General features: G+C 36.9%; 2 long non-coding RNA genes across 2 annotated transcripts; one reads left to right on the top strand and one right to left on the bottom strand.

Moving 5' to 3' along the window:
• Positions 1-12,947: 12,947 nt before the first annotated feature.
• On the bottom strand, positions 12,948-19,113 carry LOC141621964 (uncharacterized). Its single transcript, XR_012532805.1, has 3 exons — positions 18,344-19,113; positions 17,269-17,317; positions 12,948-13,450 (listed from the first exon to the last, which is right to left on the bottom strand). It is a non-coding gene; the product is annotated as an uncharacterized LOC141621964 (long non-coding RNA).
• On the top strand, positions 14,005-16,937 carry LOC141617621 (uncharacterized). Its single transcript, XR_012531154.1, has 6 exons — positions 14,005-14,249; positions 14,767-14,818; positions 14,908-15,115; positions 15,610-15,685; positions 16,491-16,571; positions 16,692-16,937. It is a non-coding gene; the product is annotated as an uncharacterized LOC141617621 (long non-coding RNA).
• Positions 19,114-19,706: the final 593 nt, after the last annotated feature.

The raw sequence follows: 19,706 nt of genomic DNA, 5'->3' as shown, positions 1-19,706 counted from the left end.
TTCAGAGAAAAATACTCCTCAAAACCCTAATTTTCATGTAAAAATGAATCCTTAGGTCAAAAGGAGAGGGAGCCTCTCCTTTTGTTGTCTCGGTCCGCGGGTCATGAGAGGAGGGAGTGGGCTTTCTACTTTCTCCTCATTTTTAACTTGTGGTCCGATCAATTCCGCTAAAATGTATATGACGGGTTTTATTATAAATCTTCATCGGTTATCGGTTATTAATACATCGACTAATAACACGGATTAGTTGAAATATTAATACATGTCCGACAAAGACAATATTGTATAATTAATTCAATATACATTAATCAAATATAAATCGTTTATATTCAATTTACGAATTAACTGCTTAATTCGTCTTAGCCATTATTATTTAATCCGTATTAAATAATTGTCTCAACATCGCATTTGACTAATTACTAGTCAATAACTCCGACTAACTCGGTTAGTCAAATTTGGCATCAACATGATCGTATTTTCATCTTTGTCACATCTCTCAAACGTATCCTATAGGTGTGACTTTTAGGGACCAGTTGATCACCTCCATCTGTATGACAATAACGTCAAACTTATCTAGCAAGCCAACCGTTATTGATAAACGTGGATCAACTGATAATAATACCAAAAGTATGCCCTTTGATCCTTTTAGAGATTTGTAAGTCCTTGCACTAACTGTAAAGGACACCAGCCCCAACAAGCTCCCACTTGTCCGTACAAGTGTACGTGCAATGACGTTATCCGCACTAACTGGAGGACACCACCTCCAACAAACTCCCACTTGTCCGTACAAGTGTATGTGCGATAACCAATTCTCATATTCATTTAAAATTTCTCCCACTCAATGTAAAACAATTTGCAGATCCGGATCCGCAAAGGTCGTATTTTACAATCGATCTGTATCAAGAGTGGTTTCCCCGACTAGAGAGTAACTTAACTGATAAAACGAATCCGTATCCGAGCATGGCCATGCATTTCGATTCTGACTCCTCGAGTGGCCCTGAGAAATATCGAGTACCCGATAAAGGCTGAATATTTCCTTCAACTCGACTCCTTCCGATCTAAGCAAGCATGAAATGACCCAGAAAAAAATCTACTTGGCCCCCTGTTACGGATGACCGTGAGAAAGAAACCAAAGTCACCCAAAATCTGCCTTAGTCTCAAGAGACAATCGATAGTCAAAAGAATCGACTCTTAGGATCACCATGGAGGTCCTATCCACGGCCAAGGCACCGAATGTTATAAAACATTTAGGACTCCACGTCGATGTCACAATTGTGTCCTACGAGATATCCGTATAACTCGCCTCTGTGATTGGTCAGTCAACCGTTTGACTTATGGCTCGTTGAACCCACCATCAACCAACGTCACAAAATAATCTCCAGAGTTATAAGCTCATGTGGGCAATTAAGGAGCAAAAATATAATGTTTGTTCAGTTCACTTTGTGGTGTTCAAAATTGTCGTACAAATTCCACATGAAAAACAAAATATATAAATATCAAAACGATGATGTCGTATGGAGTACAAAAGAGAATGAATCTAGTCCATAAAAAGAGTACTACAACTCAGGAACACGTTTAATTCCCATGGAATTAACATGCCCTTCATGCTTATCTTGTCGTAATGGTTTAGTGAGAGGATCTCGCTATATTATCATCTCGTAGCAATCTTTTCTATCACTACTTCCTTTTGCTCCACGTAATCTCGGATTAGATGAGCTTTCCGTTGTACATGTCTAGACTTGTTGCTAGACTTGGGCTCCTTAGCCTGGAAGATGGCACCTCTATTGTCACAATAGATGGTGATCGGGTCATTAGAACTAGGCACTACGGATAGTCCATGTAAGAATTGACGCATCCATATCGCTTCCTTTGTAGCTTCGGACGCGGCATAGTACTCGGACTCGGTCGTAGAATCTGCTGTAACGTTTTGTTTGGAACTCTTCCACCGATGCAGCGCCATTAAGAGTAAAACGAATCCAGACTGAGATTTCGAGTCATCTCGATCCGTTTGGAAGCTAGCATCTGCGTAACCGGTTGCGCATAGCTTTTGTTCGCCTCCATAAGTCAATGCCCAATCTTTAGTCCTCCGTAAGTACTTAAGAATGTTCTTGACAGCCATCCAATGTGATTCACCTGATCTTTGTTGGAATCGACTTGTCATACTCAATGCATATGCCACGTCCGGACGTGTGCATATCATGGCATACATGATTGATCCTATAGCCGAGGCATAAGGAATCCGTGTCATGCGCTCTTTCTCTTCCGGTGTCTCTGGTGCCTGAGACTTGCTCAAATGCACCCCTGGAGCCATAGGAAGAAACCCCTTTTTGGAGTTAGTCATGCTGAATCTCTCTAGGACTTTGTCTATGTAAGACTCCTGACTGAGAGATAACATCCGACGTGATCTATCTCGATAGATACGGATGCCCAAAATTCTTTGTGCCTCACCCAGATCTTTCATCTGGAAATGGTTTTTCAACCATACTTTCACCGAAGTTAAGAGAGGTATGTCATTCCCAATCAGGAGTATGTCATCGACATACAATATTAGGAAGACAATCTTGCTCCCACTCGACTTGATATAAAGACATGGTTCCTCGACCGATCGAGTAAATCCATTTTCTTTAATCACTTGGTCGAAGCGATGATTCCAACTCCGAGATGCTTGCTTAAGTCCATAAATGGAACGCTTAAGTTTGCACACTTTCTTAGGATGTATCGGATCGATGAAACCTTCGGGTTGTACCATGTACAACTCTTCCTCCAAAAAACCGTTTAAGAAGGCGGTTTTCACGTCCATTTGCCAGATTTCATAGTCATGAAAAGCGGCAATCGCTAAGATTATCCGAATAGAACGCAAAGATGACTACGGGTGCAAAAATCTCATCGTAGTGCAAACCTGGCACTTGGGTGAAACCTTTAGCAACTAGTCGTGCTTTATAGATATCTTGTTGACCTTCCACGAAATGCTTTATCTTGTAAAGCCATTTGCATTGAAGGGGACGAACCTTAGCAAGTAAGTCAACAAGATCCCATACGTTGTTCTCATACATGGAGTCCATCTCGGATTGCATGGCCTCAAGCCATAGCTTTGAGTCAGAACTAGTCATGGCACCTTTATAGGTTGCGGGTTCACTACTCGTTAAGAGTAGAATGTCATCTATGTCATGTTCCTCGACCATACCAATGTATCCGTCCGGAGGAATAGAGACTCTTCCCGACCTCCTAGGTTCCTCAGAATATTAACTCCTGAGCCGGGATTGAAGGAACTGGTTCCTCCAATGGTTGCTCGGTATTTGGTTCCGGAATCTCCGACAGTCGAAGGTTCTATCACTCTTTGCATTCTCGAGAAATTCCTTCTCTAAGAATGTCGCACTAGCCGCAACAAAAACGCGTTGTTCGGTTGGCGAATAAAAGTAATGACCAAGCGTTCCTTTAGGATAACCTATAAAGTATGTCTTGACCGATCGCGGGCCGAGCTTGTCCTCGTGTCTCCACTTGACATAAGCCTCGCAGCCCCAAACCCGTATAAAGGACAAGTTAGGGACCGTTCCCTTCCATAATTCATATGGAGTCTTGTCGACAGACTTTAGACGGATCGCGTTAAGTATTAGAGCAAATGACGAGAAGAGCATAACCCCATAATGAGTCAGGCAACACGGTGTGACTCATCATGGATCGAACCATATCAAGTAGTGTTCGATTTCTCCGTTCGGACACACCATTCAATTGAGGTGTTCCAGGTGGAGTTAACTGTAAGGCAATCCCACGGTCTTTAAGGTGTTGATCAAACTCGTGAGAAAGATACTCGCCACCACGATCTGAACGTAGTGTTTTAATCTTTCTACCCAGTAGGTTCTGTACCCTATTCTGGTATTCTTTGAATTTCTCTAAGGATTCACTTTTGTGCTTCATTAAGTAGACATAGCCATATCTACTTAAATCGTCCGTGAAAGTGATGAAATACCTATAGCCTTCTCGTGCGGTGATTGACATAGGCCCACATACATCCGTATGTATGAGTCCTAATAGGTCAGCAGCGCGCATTCCAACACCTTTGAAGGAAATACGAGTCATCTTACCGATGAGACATGATTCACACGTGCCAAATGATTGAAAATCAAAGGCCGAGATAGCTCCATTTTGGATGAGCCGTTTTTTCACGCGTTTCTCATTAATGTGTCCCATGCGGCGATTACCATAGATACGTTTGATCTTTGTCACCAACCTTTAACCTTTTATTCATTACGTGTAATATTTCGGTGGTCTGATCTAAAACATAAATTCCGTTCATGGAGACTGCCTTGCCATAAATCATATTGTGTAATGAGAAAATGCAAGAATTATTCTTTATTACAAATGAAAAACCAAGTTTGTCAAGTGCGTAAACCGAAATAATGTTTTTCGAAAGACTGGGTACATAATAGCAGTTATATAAAGATAACTCAAATCCGCTAGGAAGCTGGATCACATATGTTCCCCTTGAGACGGCATCCACTCGTGCGCCATTCCCAACACGCAGGTCCACCTCACCCTTTACGAGGGGTTCGATGTTTCGGAGCCCCTGCACATGATTACACAGATGAGAACCACAACCAGTATCTAGTACCCAAGTTCCGTAACTTGCGTGGTTAATCTCAATCATATGAATAAAAGTAGAAGAAGAAGACATACCAACAGGTTTAACGCGACCTGCTTTTATGTCCTCGTGATAGACAAGACATGTACGCCTCCAATGCCCAGTCTTGTGGCAATGATGGCATTCCATGTTTTCATTCTTGCTCTTTGTCGCGCCTGATGAGGTGCTCGACTCACCAGGCCCACTCTTGCTTGAACCTGACTTCTTAAACTTCGCCTTACCTACTGCTAGGTCTGCTTTAGCTTTGCCCTTACCCTTGCCCTTGTTTGACACAACGAGAACATCTTGTTTCATACTCCCACTGAACTTCATGTCCTTCTCGGTCCAGCACGAGAAGGGAGTACGATTCATGGGGACTTTTCTTCAAATCATTCATATAGTAATTCGCTCTAAAGAGCGCAAAACCATCGTGGAGTGAATGAAGCATGCGGTCAATAACAATGTTCTCGCTGATCTTACAATCAAGCGTCTCCAGCTTCTCGACATCAAAGAAGCGAGTGGTATGCTCATAGGTCACGATTCTCGGTGCTTTCGAGAATTCCTTAGTGAGCGTGGTGAAAATCTTGTTTGCACCATGGGCTATGAAGCGTTTCTGCAAATTGGGTTCCATGGCAAAAATGAGTACGTTTTTAATCGCACCCGCTTCCATACAGAAATCGTTAAACTTGGCGATCTCATTAGCTCTAGCCGTGGGACCTGGGTTTGGCGGGATGGGCTCTATTAGATATTTGAGCTTCCGTCGCCAGCGGCAAGATTCCGTAATGCCGCCTCCCGATCCGCGAAGTTTGATCCATCATTCTTGATCGAGTAGACTGATTCATCCGATTCATGAAGATCCGAAGCCAGGACTCACGGTCCAATGTGGCACTTGGCATTGGGTCGTTAGTAGGACCAGCCATTTCGTTATAGCAGTTTAATAGATCGTGTTCTACACTGAAAAAGAAAGAAAAACAAAAACGAAATAAGCAACTCATCGAGGTGATTTAAGTCTATTTAAAATTCATTTTAACGTGTAGACTCATTGCACTTGCATAATTGATCTCCCTCAAGAATAATACAAGTGATCCCAAGACTCAATTTCTGTAAATTGATAAGCCAACTGTTTAGCTAATTCTTCCGTAAGAACTCTTGGTCGATAGATTTCCGTAAATCCTATCTATAGTCCACCATAATCACAGGATCGTACGAGTGACCATAGTGTTGAGATAAAATAGGTCAATCAGTTCCAACTTACCCGACGTAGAAGGGGTCATATTATGCCTACCGACGAAGAAGGGACTCATTGGAGTTTGACCTATAAAGACTATTCTCAATTTTTGTTTATACGAGGAAGATCCCATCAACTTAATTTTAATTCATATTAAGTGAACGAATAACTAGCGTCTGCGTGAATGAATTAATTTAGGTGATGGCTTGGAATTGATCGTGTGACATGAGAATGTCAAAGAAAACTAACTCGTGACCTCTATATGTGTCAGTTTTCATGCAATAATTAGGTGGTTTGGTTTTTAGGCGGAATATGATGCATATTATCGTTACGAAAAATAAATAAAAGAATGCAATACGTAAATAAAATTCCTAGTGTGGCCTATCCTAATAAAAAGAACATAAAACAACTTTGGAATCCACCGTTGGACCCGAGAAGCTTGTCTTGATGTTCCATGTTTGTTCATGCAGCGGGAGTGAGCATCCGGTTCTCCATCTTTGGTCTTCTCAAAAATTACAATTTAAAAATTACAAATATAAACCTATTTACATTCTAAATACAAAAAAACTGTAATTACAAGTGAAAAATCCAAAACGGAGATACGAGATCTCAAAATACAACCAAGACCGTGTTCCATCATTACGGTAACACGTTCTACTAAGGCCACACTAAGTTACAAACGTTTGTAAAATAAATAAATACGTAATAAAAGCATTCAAAAACATTCAAAATTAACGATAAATAAAATGCATCAACTAAAACAAATTTATTCGTGACATAATTCCGTAATTATGTTAAATTTATCCAAACCACCTTTTAACGATTAAAATTTATGTGATAAAACCGCTTCTATCAGTTTAATTTTAATCTAATACAATCCATTACTTTAAATACAATTTAAAATAACTATATGGTACGTGAGTGAACCGTTTCACTATCAAGCGAGTGTACAACATCCGTATGATGTACAATTTATGGCCAAAAGAGAATTTAAAACAAAAAGAGTAAAATTCAAAGCTGCCAAAACAAAATCCCTCGATCCAGGGACAAAAGTGCTCGATCGAGGAACAAAAGGGCTCGATCGACTGAACTGCTAGTCGATCGAGAGGTATGCCAAACAGAAAGAACTCGATCGACAAAACTGGTGGTCGATCGAGGACTTTTATCAGCAAGACTGCTCGATCGAGTACGAGGACTACTCGATCGAACAGTGGGGTTTTAAACAGAGGTCGATCGAGTAAAGCATGTGCTCGATCGAAAGAAAACATCACTGAAAAGCTCTCGATCGACAAGGAAATGGCTCGATCGAGAGGAAAACATGCTGAAAATTTAAACCCTCGTGAAAACAGATTTGTCGAAACAAAACCATTGCAAATTTGATCTAATTCGTATAAAATTAAATCAACAAATTTGACAAAACTTAACATATTGCTATAATCTCAGTATAAAATAACAATATGTAAAAATAAAACGAAATCAAGGTCAGACATGAACAAGCATGTCACGGTTTACAAAAACGAAACAGCCGTGTATACAAGGCACGGTTTTCGAGACAAAAAAAACAAAATCGTTTCAAATCGATTTATGAAAAATCACAATGAAAATTTACGTGGCCTTTCTCTGATACCACTTGTAGGGAAATATCCGTAAAATTCCCTTAATTTTAAGGATTATAACGTAAATATAACATGCGATTTATGGTCATAAACGAAATACAATAGAAAACGATAAAGTTTAAGAATCAACCTCGGGTCCTTTGATGTGCGGCGTAAAAAGAAAAATCAACAGAGATTTCCTCCTAATCGTTGCACCCAAGACCGTCTGAGACTATGCCCTTGTGCTAGAAATGCTCTCTAATTGACTTGCAATATCGAGAGAGCTATTGTGAGGTTATTCGATGTGAGATCTAGGTTTTTCAGAGAAAAATACTCCTCAAAACCCTAATTTTCATGTAAAAATGAATCCTTAGGTCAAAAGGAGAGGGAGCCTCTCCTTTTGTTGTCTCGGTCCGCGGGTCATGAGAGGAGGGAGTGGGCTTTCTACTTTCTCCTCATTTTTAACTTGTGGTCCGATCAATTCCGCAAAAATGTATATGACGGGTTTTATTATAAACTGTCATCGGTTATCGGTTATTAATACATCGACTAATAACACGGATTAGTTGAAATATTAATACATGTCCGACAAAGACAATATTGTATAATTAATTCAATATACATTAATCAAATATAAATCGTTTATATTCAATTTACGAATTAACTGCTTAATTCGTCTTAGCCATTATTATTTAATCCGTATTAAATAATTGTCTCAACATCGCGTTTGACTAATTACTAGTCAATAACTCCGACTAACTGGTTAGTCAAATTTGGCATCAACATGACTGTATTTTCATACTGTCACATCTCTCAAACGTATCCTATAGGTGTGACTTTTAGGGACCAGTTGATCACCGCCATCTGTATGACAATAACGTCAAACTTATCTAGCAAGCCAACCGTTATTGATAAACGTGGATCAACTGATAATAATACCAAAAGTATGCCCTTTGATCCTTTTAGAGATTTGTAAGTCCTTGCACTAACTGTAAAGGACACCAGCCCCAACAAGCTCTCACTTGTCCGTACAAGTGTACGTGCAATGACGTTATCCGCACTAACTGGAGGACACCACCTCCAACATAATCTAGTCAGTTTTGGAGGGTATGCACTGAATGGTAGAACTAGCCCCATCACCACAACAGAATGTCTTAGATTCATAGACAAATCTTTTTGCAAAACATTTAGTACATGATTGAACTGTTCGTAACTTCAGAGGATGCCCAACCAATGGTTGTCCAATCATAGCAAGAGGTAGTTCTAGCATAGAGTTGAAACTGTAATAACAGCTTAGACTATGAGTTTTTTTACACAAGAAGCTACCAAAAAGTATAAAATGAGCTAGACACTTACTGCTTTGCTTCTGCACAGGAGGTTTCCTGCGTGGCCTTTTTAAAGCTTTGGCATCTATGTGTCCTAGCGTATGCCTAAAATCAAGCAAGTATTAACTGCATTTGTCTATATTATTATTTGTACCTAAGAGAAGACTCACAGTGATATGTTACCTTGAAGTACTGGCTTGAGCCTGGCTCTGAGATCTGCACTTGCGTTTAGGCTTGCCAAGTCCTTCAGTTGGGTAGTACGGGAAATCACCAACTGTGATTGACAAGCATATATCAGGTAGAATTACACTAAATTAGCATACATGTAAGACAGTCATAATTTGAGGCCATGTACTCACCCATTGTACATTGTCTTGTTGTGGTATATATATCTTACAAACACACTTGTTATTCGTAAATTTCTGACAAACAAACAACCAGTATCCTTAGAAGCGTAGAACTTAAAAAATCTGATCTTTGTAATAACTAAAAGTGCAATATTACCTATTTGCGCATCTTAACAGTAATAAATGAGAAAAAAAAAAGACTAAACCCAAAATAGACAGATTATACAGTTTTCTATAAATAATTACATTTTCTAAAGAATGCTAATAACAATTACCCAACAATTTGAGAGTCGTTTTTCTATTACTGCTAGAATTTCTAACCTTCAAAGGAAATGCTCATGTTCGCATACACATGACTTAATAATATTAATTTTTTTGACTCGCTGCATAAGCCAATGCCACGAAACTAATGTCTAATCAAACTGATTGTATGTAGTCAGAAATTATATTTTATCTTATAAAGAGATCAGAGTTATAGTATTATGCATATTAGAGTGAATTATTCAGATATAGTTGAATGCTGTAGATATTTTGCTGCTTACAATAAAAACTAATCACTATAACTATGATGAGAAGACAACAACAATGTTGTATATGGAATGTCTGAACGTAGTTTATAGAAGACAACACCATTTTATAAGTACTTCAGCAACAAAGGTTACAAACGATATAAACTGAAACATGGCTGGATGTTACATTAGTAGTATAACAGTTGTAGAAAATAGGAGATTACACCTTAAAGTTTAGGAGTTTACATCTTACAGATTATGCAACAATTATACTTTAACAGCCGCATTAGTCAGCAGAATACAAACTACATATTAGCTGCTAATCTAGTCCCGAAAACCTACATAATGGTTGCACGACCATGAAAATTGACTTAGCTAGCTCCAAAATACACTAAACAAAAGATGGCTGCTAAATGCATGCCATATCAACAACAGGACATCAAATGAAGTTTCAACTATTAGTGTGCACTATAAAGCAGCAAAAGAGAACCAGCAATCCCATGTCTTCTTCATTTAAACTGAGCATGTTTAAACAAGCTATTCTTGTCATACTGCCGCATTGGATAAGGATCTATCTTGTTGACAACAAATATGTGACGATGTATAGATGAAACTTTAAAATGCATTTTTTGTTTCTTAGGAGGTGGTGGTGGGCATTTCAGGATAGGAATTGAATGGCCAGCACCCTTTGGAGTAGCGCAATCCTCTTCATTAAAAATTAGGGTTTGTGTAAGCTCTTCCTGAACTTCCACCATATGTTTTTCTAGGTTTACATATTTCTTTCTTGCACACTCAGACATCAATGCAGCAAATTTAACTTCTTCAGGAGCAAAATTTGCATCAACTATTTCAATATTGTAAATAGGGATAAGATATTCAATAGCCTTATGAGCAAGGTTATGTTGTCATACAATAGTTGATGCAGCTATGTCATTAATGATGGGGGTCGGATCATACTGAGCATTGTGATGACTTATAGTCAACCATGATGTGAAACTTGTTGGTGTATGCCGTAGAGTGGTTATAAAGCTGCAGTGAATAGGGAGTTTATGGGTTATAGTCATTAAGATAGACGTCATGTCTAGAGTAATAGAGTGGTAATAAGCAATTTCATTACACACAAATTCTTCAAGCATTGGTATTCTGAAAAAACCTTTTCCTAAACGTTTTATTTCTTCTTGTTTCAACTTCCAAAGATTAGCACATCTTTCAAATGCTTGTTTTTTGGAAGATGTAAAGTCAGCAATATAGATAGGATTAATTAATAAGAATAATCCATACTATGACCCCCCGTCTTATAATACTCCATACTATAAATTAACTCACTATAATACAAACCATCCTAAACTTTTCCCATATTACTCTTGTATGACTTGTTACCTGAAAAACAGGTTATCTTTTACTTAAAACCAATTGTGTGGTCTTTATTACTCCGCATCTTAATTTCTTACTTATCTTCCACAGTAAGACCCTTCATCTCCAATTTACCCTATTTCCCCTTTCACTTTCAATCCAATGAATCGGTATCATCTACTACATTATGCCTGCAATTTTTTCGCCATTAATCTTCAGCACGCTATTGAAGTTCTTTTCGTCATTATTTGCACTTTCATCTCCTAATTACCATAATTTGGATATACATCTCAGCAATGGCAACTGTAAGTAATTGTCTTCCACAATAATTTTGTTTAATTATCTTAATTTGTTTAATTTTGGTTAGATTATGTGAATCTAAGATGCATTGTTTCATATAGTTTTATTTTAAATCCATCTTGTTATTTTGTGTTAGTTTTTTATAATCATGTTCTTATCTTACCGATTGAAAATTATTGATGCTTATTTAGGCTGCTTGGCAATCTATAACTTTGAAATTATGGTTTGGTGGATCTTTTAAGAAATCTGAGAAGGGTTTTGGGTATACTAGTAGACGTTTTAGGACAGTATGTGTTGACCCAGATGAATTATGTTGGTTCACTATTGTTGAAGAGGCTGAGAAATGTGATAACTTTAGGAGAAATGTTGATGGGATATTTTATAGAAAACCTGATATTGGTTTACAAAAGGCTGAGGATGACAAGGACGCTCAAGTCATATGTGAAGTGGCAGTAGTTAATAGGATGGTTGAGTGTTACCTTGTTGATGAAGGGGATATACCTCAGTTAATGAACCTCATAAATGAGAGTGTGTGGTACAGGGAAATTATGAAGCTGTTGTCAATTGTCCACAAAAGTTGACACCTAAGAGGAAGAAAGAAGATAAAAGACCCATACAGGCTTGTGAGAAAAATGGACCACAAAAGTCAAGTACCACCTCTGAAACCCTAAAGGAATCTCTTAAAAAATCCACTAACAAAAAAAGTGTCCCCTCACAAAAACCAAGTAGTGCTCCCTCTCAAAAACAAAAGGCTGCCTCCTCTAAAAAACAAAGCAGTGTCCCCTGTCAAAAACAAATTAGTGCCCCCTCTCAAACTCCTAGAAGTGAACTTATTTCTGTCAGGGAAGAGATCTAACACTCATAACAAGAGGATCCCAAAAAGAGTGGCAAGTTGACTACGCATGGTATTCAAATGACTTGTTCAGTTTGCAAGTCTAACACTCATAACAAGAGGAAATGCCCTGATAAGGACAAAGTCATGCATATGAATTTGAGGTTGATGAAAAGTCATTGTGAGTATTCTGACAAGCAAATGTTTGTGATCACAAGAATAATATATTGATAATAAAACTTTACTTATAAAGTAATATCTATATTTTGTAGATTTGTTGTATTTTCTAAGATGAATAGTCTCCTATAGGATGTTGTACTATTAGGAGCATGGAGTAATCTTTGATGTATGGGAAGAAAAGATTTTGTCTAACATAATGTCCAAAGTAAGTAAAGTAATAATGGAAAAAAGGGAAGTACAAATTGTCCTTGCAATTGTAATTTCTGATTATTTTTAAGGAGTTAGACTATAGTACGATATCAAACTTTGACGATCTTCCTTATACCCACAAACAAATCCGCTCGTTTTTTAACGTGACTTTTTTTGTTGTCCGTTGTCTAAACACAGTTGGTTTGTTAAAATTTGTACCAATGCAAGGAAATAATCAGTGCCGGTTTTACAAAGGCACCTTAATAGGTTAGATTAGTTAGACATAGTTGCTAGTTAGATTAAGGAATTAAGTTTAAACTAATGAACATAACTATTAACAGAAGTACCAGAATCGTTGTTGTAGAATTGTGAAGTAAATACCGATGTAGTTAATGAGTTTAAAACACCTGCTATCAAAACAATTATTAAAGGATACAACAATAGATAAAGTCAGTGATCCCGAAATTATAAGTTCGCATAATTAAACAAACTTGTATTCATATGCAGCAAGATACATGACGAAAGAATACATAGTTCGACTACATGCTTAAAATACATTATACTTGATGGTCCACAAGGTATAATCAACATATCACGTAGAGGAATTGTCACAAACACCAGATGCTTTAGAGCTAACCAGGAAAGCATCACTCTGAGAACTTGTTACATACATTGTACCTGATCTTCTATGGGAATTGGAATCAAATGAATCATACCCCCTATTTTCAAACGTCAGTTGAAGGTTCAATATGATTTAGAGTGGGCACAAATATAGCCAAATTATAAGAACATTTCCAATAAATCCCCAGAACACAAGAGAGGCTTGGTAATCAAGTATCGTGTTGTTATTAGTGTGTCTGTTAAACTCTTCAAATCCATTTCAATGTTATGCATAAAGACAAAGCAGCAAAGGGGTATTCCAACCCTGATACAATAGCATCGTCCTGGTTGCCTATGTTGCCATATAATCCTACCTATTTTGAGCAATTATTATGGCAGTGTTAAGAAACAACTAATAACAATGAAGATAACTACTATTAGGAGAAATAATTGAACAAATGGGGTCATTCTATACTGTAAACTTGCTGCCAGCTTTAGGAAATGCATTGTTTGTTCATAAAATACAAAATAAGGTAAATGTGATATAGCCTTTTTCACTTTGTTCAGCAACAGTTGCTAGAGATTCTAACGAATAAATGAATTAGTCAGAGACTTTCATAAGTGGTAAGAGGTGGCACCAGTTTAGTCCATAGATTTTGGTTTTTATACCAGTTACTCTTCAATTATGCAATCTTACTCTTCTATATATAAGCTTCTATAAGAGTTCACTACTACAAAAACCGCTATGGAGATCACTAAATAGACATCAGAGGTTTTAAAAAACTGATGTCTAAACAATAGACATCAGAGTTTTAAAAAACACCGATGTCTATACAATTCAATATACATCCATTTTTTAAATAACTGATGTCTATTAAAATTCACGTTTAATAAACATCGGCTATTCTAAAATCTGATGTCCATTAAACTCGCCCAAAATAGGTTTAAAACTACCCGTCACATTACTCACATATTTTCATTCACCTAACTCCTCTCAACCGTCTCACTATCACTGTATCACTACTCCTCAAACCTCCATTACTCCTCACGTTTGGCGTCCACCATAATCCACCATTCGAACGCCGCTAACTGCACACTATGTAACGTCGCCAGACATAAAGTCGCCATCGTCGTTTAGTCGCAAATAAAATTGTGTCTCTCGATTTCCACTAGGTTCCTTTCTTCTCCATCTCATTTTTTCAATTACTTTGTTGATCTTAGTTACTGATTTGATTTATTACTACATTAATGTTATCTTGTGCTTTATTATTTGATTGTGATTTAATGAAATTGCTGAATTTTAGGGGAAAGTGAAACCCTAATTTTGATGAATTTGGGTTTGGAGTTGGAGTAAACCTTATTATATCGCCAACTATTGGTCCATTTACTTTTTTTCAATTGTTTCCTTTGCTTGATTATTCCACTGTTTTAATCAAAGTTGTACATGAGATTTATGGAAAATTGGATACTGAATTTACAATCAAATTAAAATTCAGAACTCATTGCTTTTGCAATTGACACTATGACAAACAACAAATTGATTATGTGCTTTAACCTTGACTAAATATTGGATAATGATTTAAAGTAAATAACTTTTTCAACCTAACTTCGAATTTTATTGGGTGTCATTTGGTTACTGGAATTTAATCACTTAAACTAAAGTCGGAACAATATTGTTGACTTGGTTCAGTATCATTCAAAATGGTGGAGAAGAAGGCTTTTATTGCTAAGACGTAACTGAAGTAAGCAACCTTATCTCTTTTATTTTTCAATGGATTAATGTATGCAAGTGCAAGTTTTTTTTTAATATGTTCGTATACTTTTTGCACAGTTGATTGGCAATACGCCATTACTGTATCTCAACAATGTCGTGGATGGTTGTGATGCTCGTATAGCTGCCAAGTTGGAAGCAATTGAGTGTTTAACACTTGGCTTTGATCCTACTGTAGTGTTTGAATATTCTGAAAAATATATTTGTTCCAACAGTTACAGCTGCATATATAGAACAGTCTACCACTTTTTGTCAAGATGGAAAACAGGTAATTATAGTTATGTGATTGCTTCTGCCTTCTTTTTGTGCCATGACCTGGTTGTGCTATTATCATTTGCTAGGCATGATAAGCTGACAAAGATGACTACTAATATAAGAATGGTACAGAGTTTGTTGTAGCTTTTTCGTATATAAATGACAATCTGAGGTGTTATCAATAGTCTAAGACCAAAATCTTGGCATTCTTAATGAAGCACAGGCTTCTGGACTGTTAATTGTTGGATTGAACATCTTGCACTAGTGTCTGGGACTAGAAGTAGATAACTTAATTTGTAATTTGTTTGCAGCAGAATAGCTTTAGCTTAGTGTTTCACTTTCGTAATGGTTTTTCGAATTTTAATTAGTTTAGTGTCATCAAGTGCCTTCTTTCAGCTTCTGTCAAGGTTATGTTATTGCCACTAGTAGGATGTTATCTCCTCTATATGATACCTGATACGTAAAACTTAGCGTGGGTCTAATCTTAAGTTGAAATAATTTGTGCAGGCCAGATTCCACAGAAGAATTCCTGACAGACGCTTAGTTTCCAGGTTATCAATCCCATGTCCACGACCAGTTCTAGGTAGAAAGTTCTTACTCTTATTCGTATGTTTTACAATATTTGTTTGATTTGATTTAGGGTTGGGTAAAAATTAGGATTTAATTTAGAGTATCTTTTGCAGTCCAAGTAGATGCAAGTCCAAGTAGATGCAGGTAGTTAATCTTGAGAAGTTAAAATTGTTCTTAAACTTGTCCTGGTGACAAGTATCTGGCTTTCCGGCTCGTTTTTTGGCTATATGATGTGCTTCAAATCAGTTATTGAGCATTTTTTTGTTTATTCATGTTCAACCTTATTACTAATTGTAGGAGGCTCCAACCGTGTATAATATTTGATGACGCATCTTTTGATTAAATGCACTCAACTCTCTAATCAGTTAACCTTATATTTGGTTGTGTACTCTAATGTTGATGCATATCTATCATGTGATTTTAAGTCTCTGTTCATTTATTTACTTTCAACAGCTTAATTGTCCTCTCTTAGGTTAGTCAAGTCTAGTTGTGTGTTATTGCAAGAACACATTGTATAAGATGGTCATCCTATGATTGATTGTTGTATGAACTTGCTTATGTCTTCTCATTGATGATTTGTTTATTTATGCAAGTTCGCTTGTATGTCATATCCTCTTCCGTGTGTCAAATCAGATTCAGCGAGTCATGTCCCCAATGCAAGATGAACACTGAGGAGGATTACTCCTAGAGTCCTAGGTAGATTAAAATCTATTCAGCATAAGAATGATTTGGAATGACAGTGGCATATTTAATTCCTCCTGTTTTTACTGGTGCTGGAGCTAATTTTTGGAAAAATGCATATGTTTATGAACCTTCAGGAAAAACCCTTGTCAACCCTTGTCGGTATGGCAGAAGTTGAAGCGGCCATATAGGAAATGTTCCAAGCTCATTACATTCAGGTGAGTGTATTGCTAGTAGTTGTGATACTTAAAATACAGTAATGTATGTGTCTCATTAGTTATATAGGATCTTCTATGTTGATATTTTGTTTTCTCGTTAACTTTGTTGTGTTGAACCAGATTCTCTTGGTAATATGCCCAATGGGAGATGAGCAAATCTGAGGCTGCCAAGTAGTCTGGTCTCTTCGGCCTTTTTTTTTTAACGATTAGTCAGTTTACATATCGGTTTATATTTTTGTATAGGTTAGTCGTCTAAGTAAATTTGACACATTATGTAGATGAATTTTTTTTGTAATTGGCTTTGGATAACCGATTGATTGTATACAGATATTTTTTGTTGATTATGGAATCATTTTGCATTGTCATCATGTGTACGACTAATATGGGCAACAGCGTAATATTTTTTTTTTTATAAAAAATAATAATTATAGACATCGGATTTTTGCAAAAAAATTGATGTCCATTGACCAAATAGACATCGGTTTTCCTAAAAATCCGATGTCCATTGATCAAATAGACATCGGTTTTCTTAAAAATCCGATGTGCAAATTTTAATGGACATCGGTTTAAAATTCGATGTCCATTAATCCACAATGGACATGACCAAACTCTACATCGGTTGTGTATCCGATGTCCATATAGCGAAAAGTCCGATGTGCATCACAAGTTTTGTAGTAGTGGTTAGATATCAACACACCTTATATCTCTCATCTTCTTTCTCTTCTCTGTGCCACAACCTGTAATAACTATAAACACAATTCCTGGTCAAAATGTCCACAAACGATGTTGTAGTCCAGAACATACAAATGAGAATTGATGCAATAGTTGCAGATGCACCTAAACTATACAAACGACTAAACATAGTATTGACAACAGAAGCAATATGGAGACTGCTAACCCAGCCAGAAGCTAACATGCAGAAGCTTAGCCTTTTAATGGTAGAGGACACCAGTCAGATCACACCACCTGTTGTGGACACTATTGTCTCTGATGGTATTGTTAGATATGTTTCTTTACGATAACCTTATTTTACATTATCGTACACTATGATGTAAAAATCCCTTGTTTGTGTAATCTAATTTGTTTTTTTCACTTGTTGGTTTATCTCATTTACTCCAGCAACTGTCCGTGCAAAACGGGCTCTCTTAGACCAGCTCAAGGACGAAGTAGTGTTGTTTTTCAGAAGGTTGGAATTAGTTCTAACATGGAATGTAATTTTTGACATCTGTGCAAACAGAGGCCGTTTTGTAGTCCCTCAAGCAGACGATCACGGTAGTATTGACATCATTGAGATTTTCAGTAGCCATATTGAAGAACAGTTTGCAGAGAGTATGAGGGAGCAAAGATGCCAAGAAGCAGAGTCGCCATCTTCATCAGATGATAGCTGTAACCGCCTAATTTGGTAAGAGCCCAAGGCAAGTTTAGAGGAACATGCAATCCGTAGAATGCCAACGTCGTATTGTGTTTTAAGAGCAGCCTGCCCATCCGCTCCATCAGCAAAATAACATAGCCTACCCCACCTCTAAATCATGCTCTTAGCATTAAGTCTTAATGAAAAAATGCATCCTTAAGGACGCGACTTAGTATAAAGTTAATGTATTATCTACATCTGTATGCTATTCTAGATATGTATACTATGTTTGAATCTTGTATTAATTTATGTACGCTGTTTGAAACATAATTATTATGCTAAATATCCATGCCCGAGCGCCACTAAAGAAATGAATACACGATATGCTCAATTAAATTGATCAGTGACAAGAGAAACAGACCTTCATGAAGAGAGCACCGGCGCCATCCGATGAACAAACATTCATATAATCTCTCCATATTCAAATTTGTTCCTCTCACAAGAAAGTGTCAATCAGTTGCAACTATTAGCATCGCAGACCCAAACAAGGAGCAACCGAACTCATTAGCAAGTATGAAGGAAAAACCCAGAATACAAAAAATTGAAATAGTAAACCCAAAAAACCCAAGAAACAAGCTGAAAATGATTAAGAACGAAAAGAAGAAAGACGCCAATGGAAATTCATAAACCCAATCAAAACCCGCCAATAAAATCAGTAGTATTAAAGCACAATAGTGATAAATCAAAGTAAAGCAAAACCCTAATTCGACCCAACACAGCACAATAGTGAGAAATGGAATACCAAAATACCCGGTTATTTTCCGCCACCATCATCAGAATCATCATCGTCCTCAGAAAACAGAAAGGAGATCAATAAAGAGTATAATGGAGCGATTGAAAGAATAAGCAAGCAAGAAGGAGAAGTTGATAGCGAGGAACCCCAAGACCGAATAAAGAAAGTAGAAATAGGAGTAAACAATCTAAAAAAAGAAAGAAGGAAAAGGCAGGATCATAATTATCAATGATTAATGGCGTTTCGATAAGCTCAAAGAAGAAAAAAGTATAGAAAGAGGAAGGAGAAAAGAGGAGAACAGAGAAAGAAAGAAAGAAAGATGAAGAGTCAGAAAGAAATTAAACAAAGTAGAGATCAGTGGTGTTGCTGTTCATCACGTGAGAAGCACACAAAACGCTGATCTACTGTGCTTATTGGAAGAAGTTTTCACACATTTATAAGGGTTATAGATAAGGGTCATAGATTTATTTACTATTAACTATAATTAGTTGTAGTTTTAAGTACCTAAACTACCCTTTTCTACAAATTAGTTTGAAATTTAAATCTTGTAGGTGGGAAATGAAAATAGCTATATAACTTACTATAATATCTCCGGTGGCGCCCAATTTAACTACCACCCGGTGATGTCATCTCATTTTTCTTCTATTTATAGTGTTCAACCTCATTACACATCTATATCTATATATCTATATAAAATTATAATAGAGAAACTACTAAACACGTGGCAGTTCCACAATCAATCTCACATTAGCTTTTCCCGCCTAATTAATTAACATAAAAAATAAAACGTTTTCACCGCATTTACACATTCAACATCTAACATATATGGCAATTATTGATGATTGAATCATTATTATATTCGCCCAAGATTATACTTGCCAATCATATTATATGTGATATTTATTATACTTGCAAAAAAAAAGAAAAACACTGATAAAATCAATCTTTTTTATTTTGGCAATTTATATTTTTTCCATAGAAGAATCCATCT

The sequence above is a fragment of the Silene latifolia genome, chromosome X, assembly GCF_048544455.1.
Source record: "Silene latifolia isolate original U9 population chromosome X, ASM4854445v1, whole genome shotgun sequence".
In the NCBI taxonomy this organism is placed as follows: Eukaryota; Viridiplantae; Streptophyta; class Magnoliopsida; order Caryophyllales; family Caryophyllaceae; genus Silene; species Silene latifolia.
The sequence above is the reverse complement of the archived record's forward strand: the minus strand, read 5'-3'. Positions and strand labels throughout refer to the sequence as shown.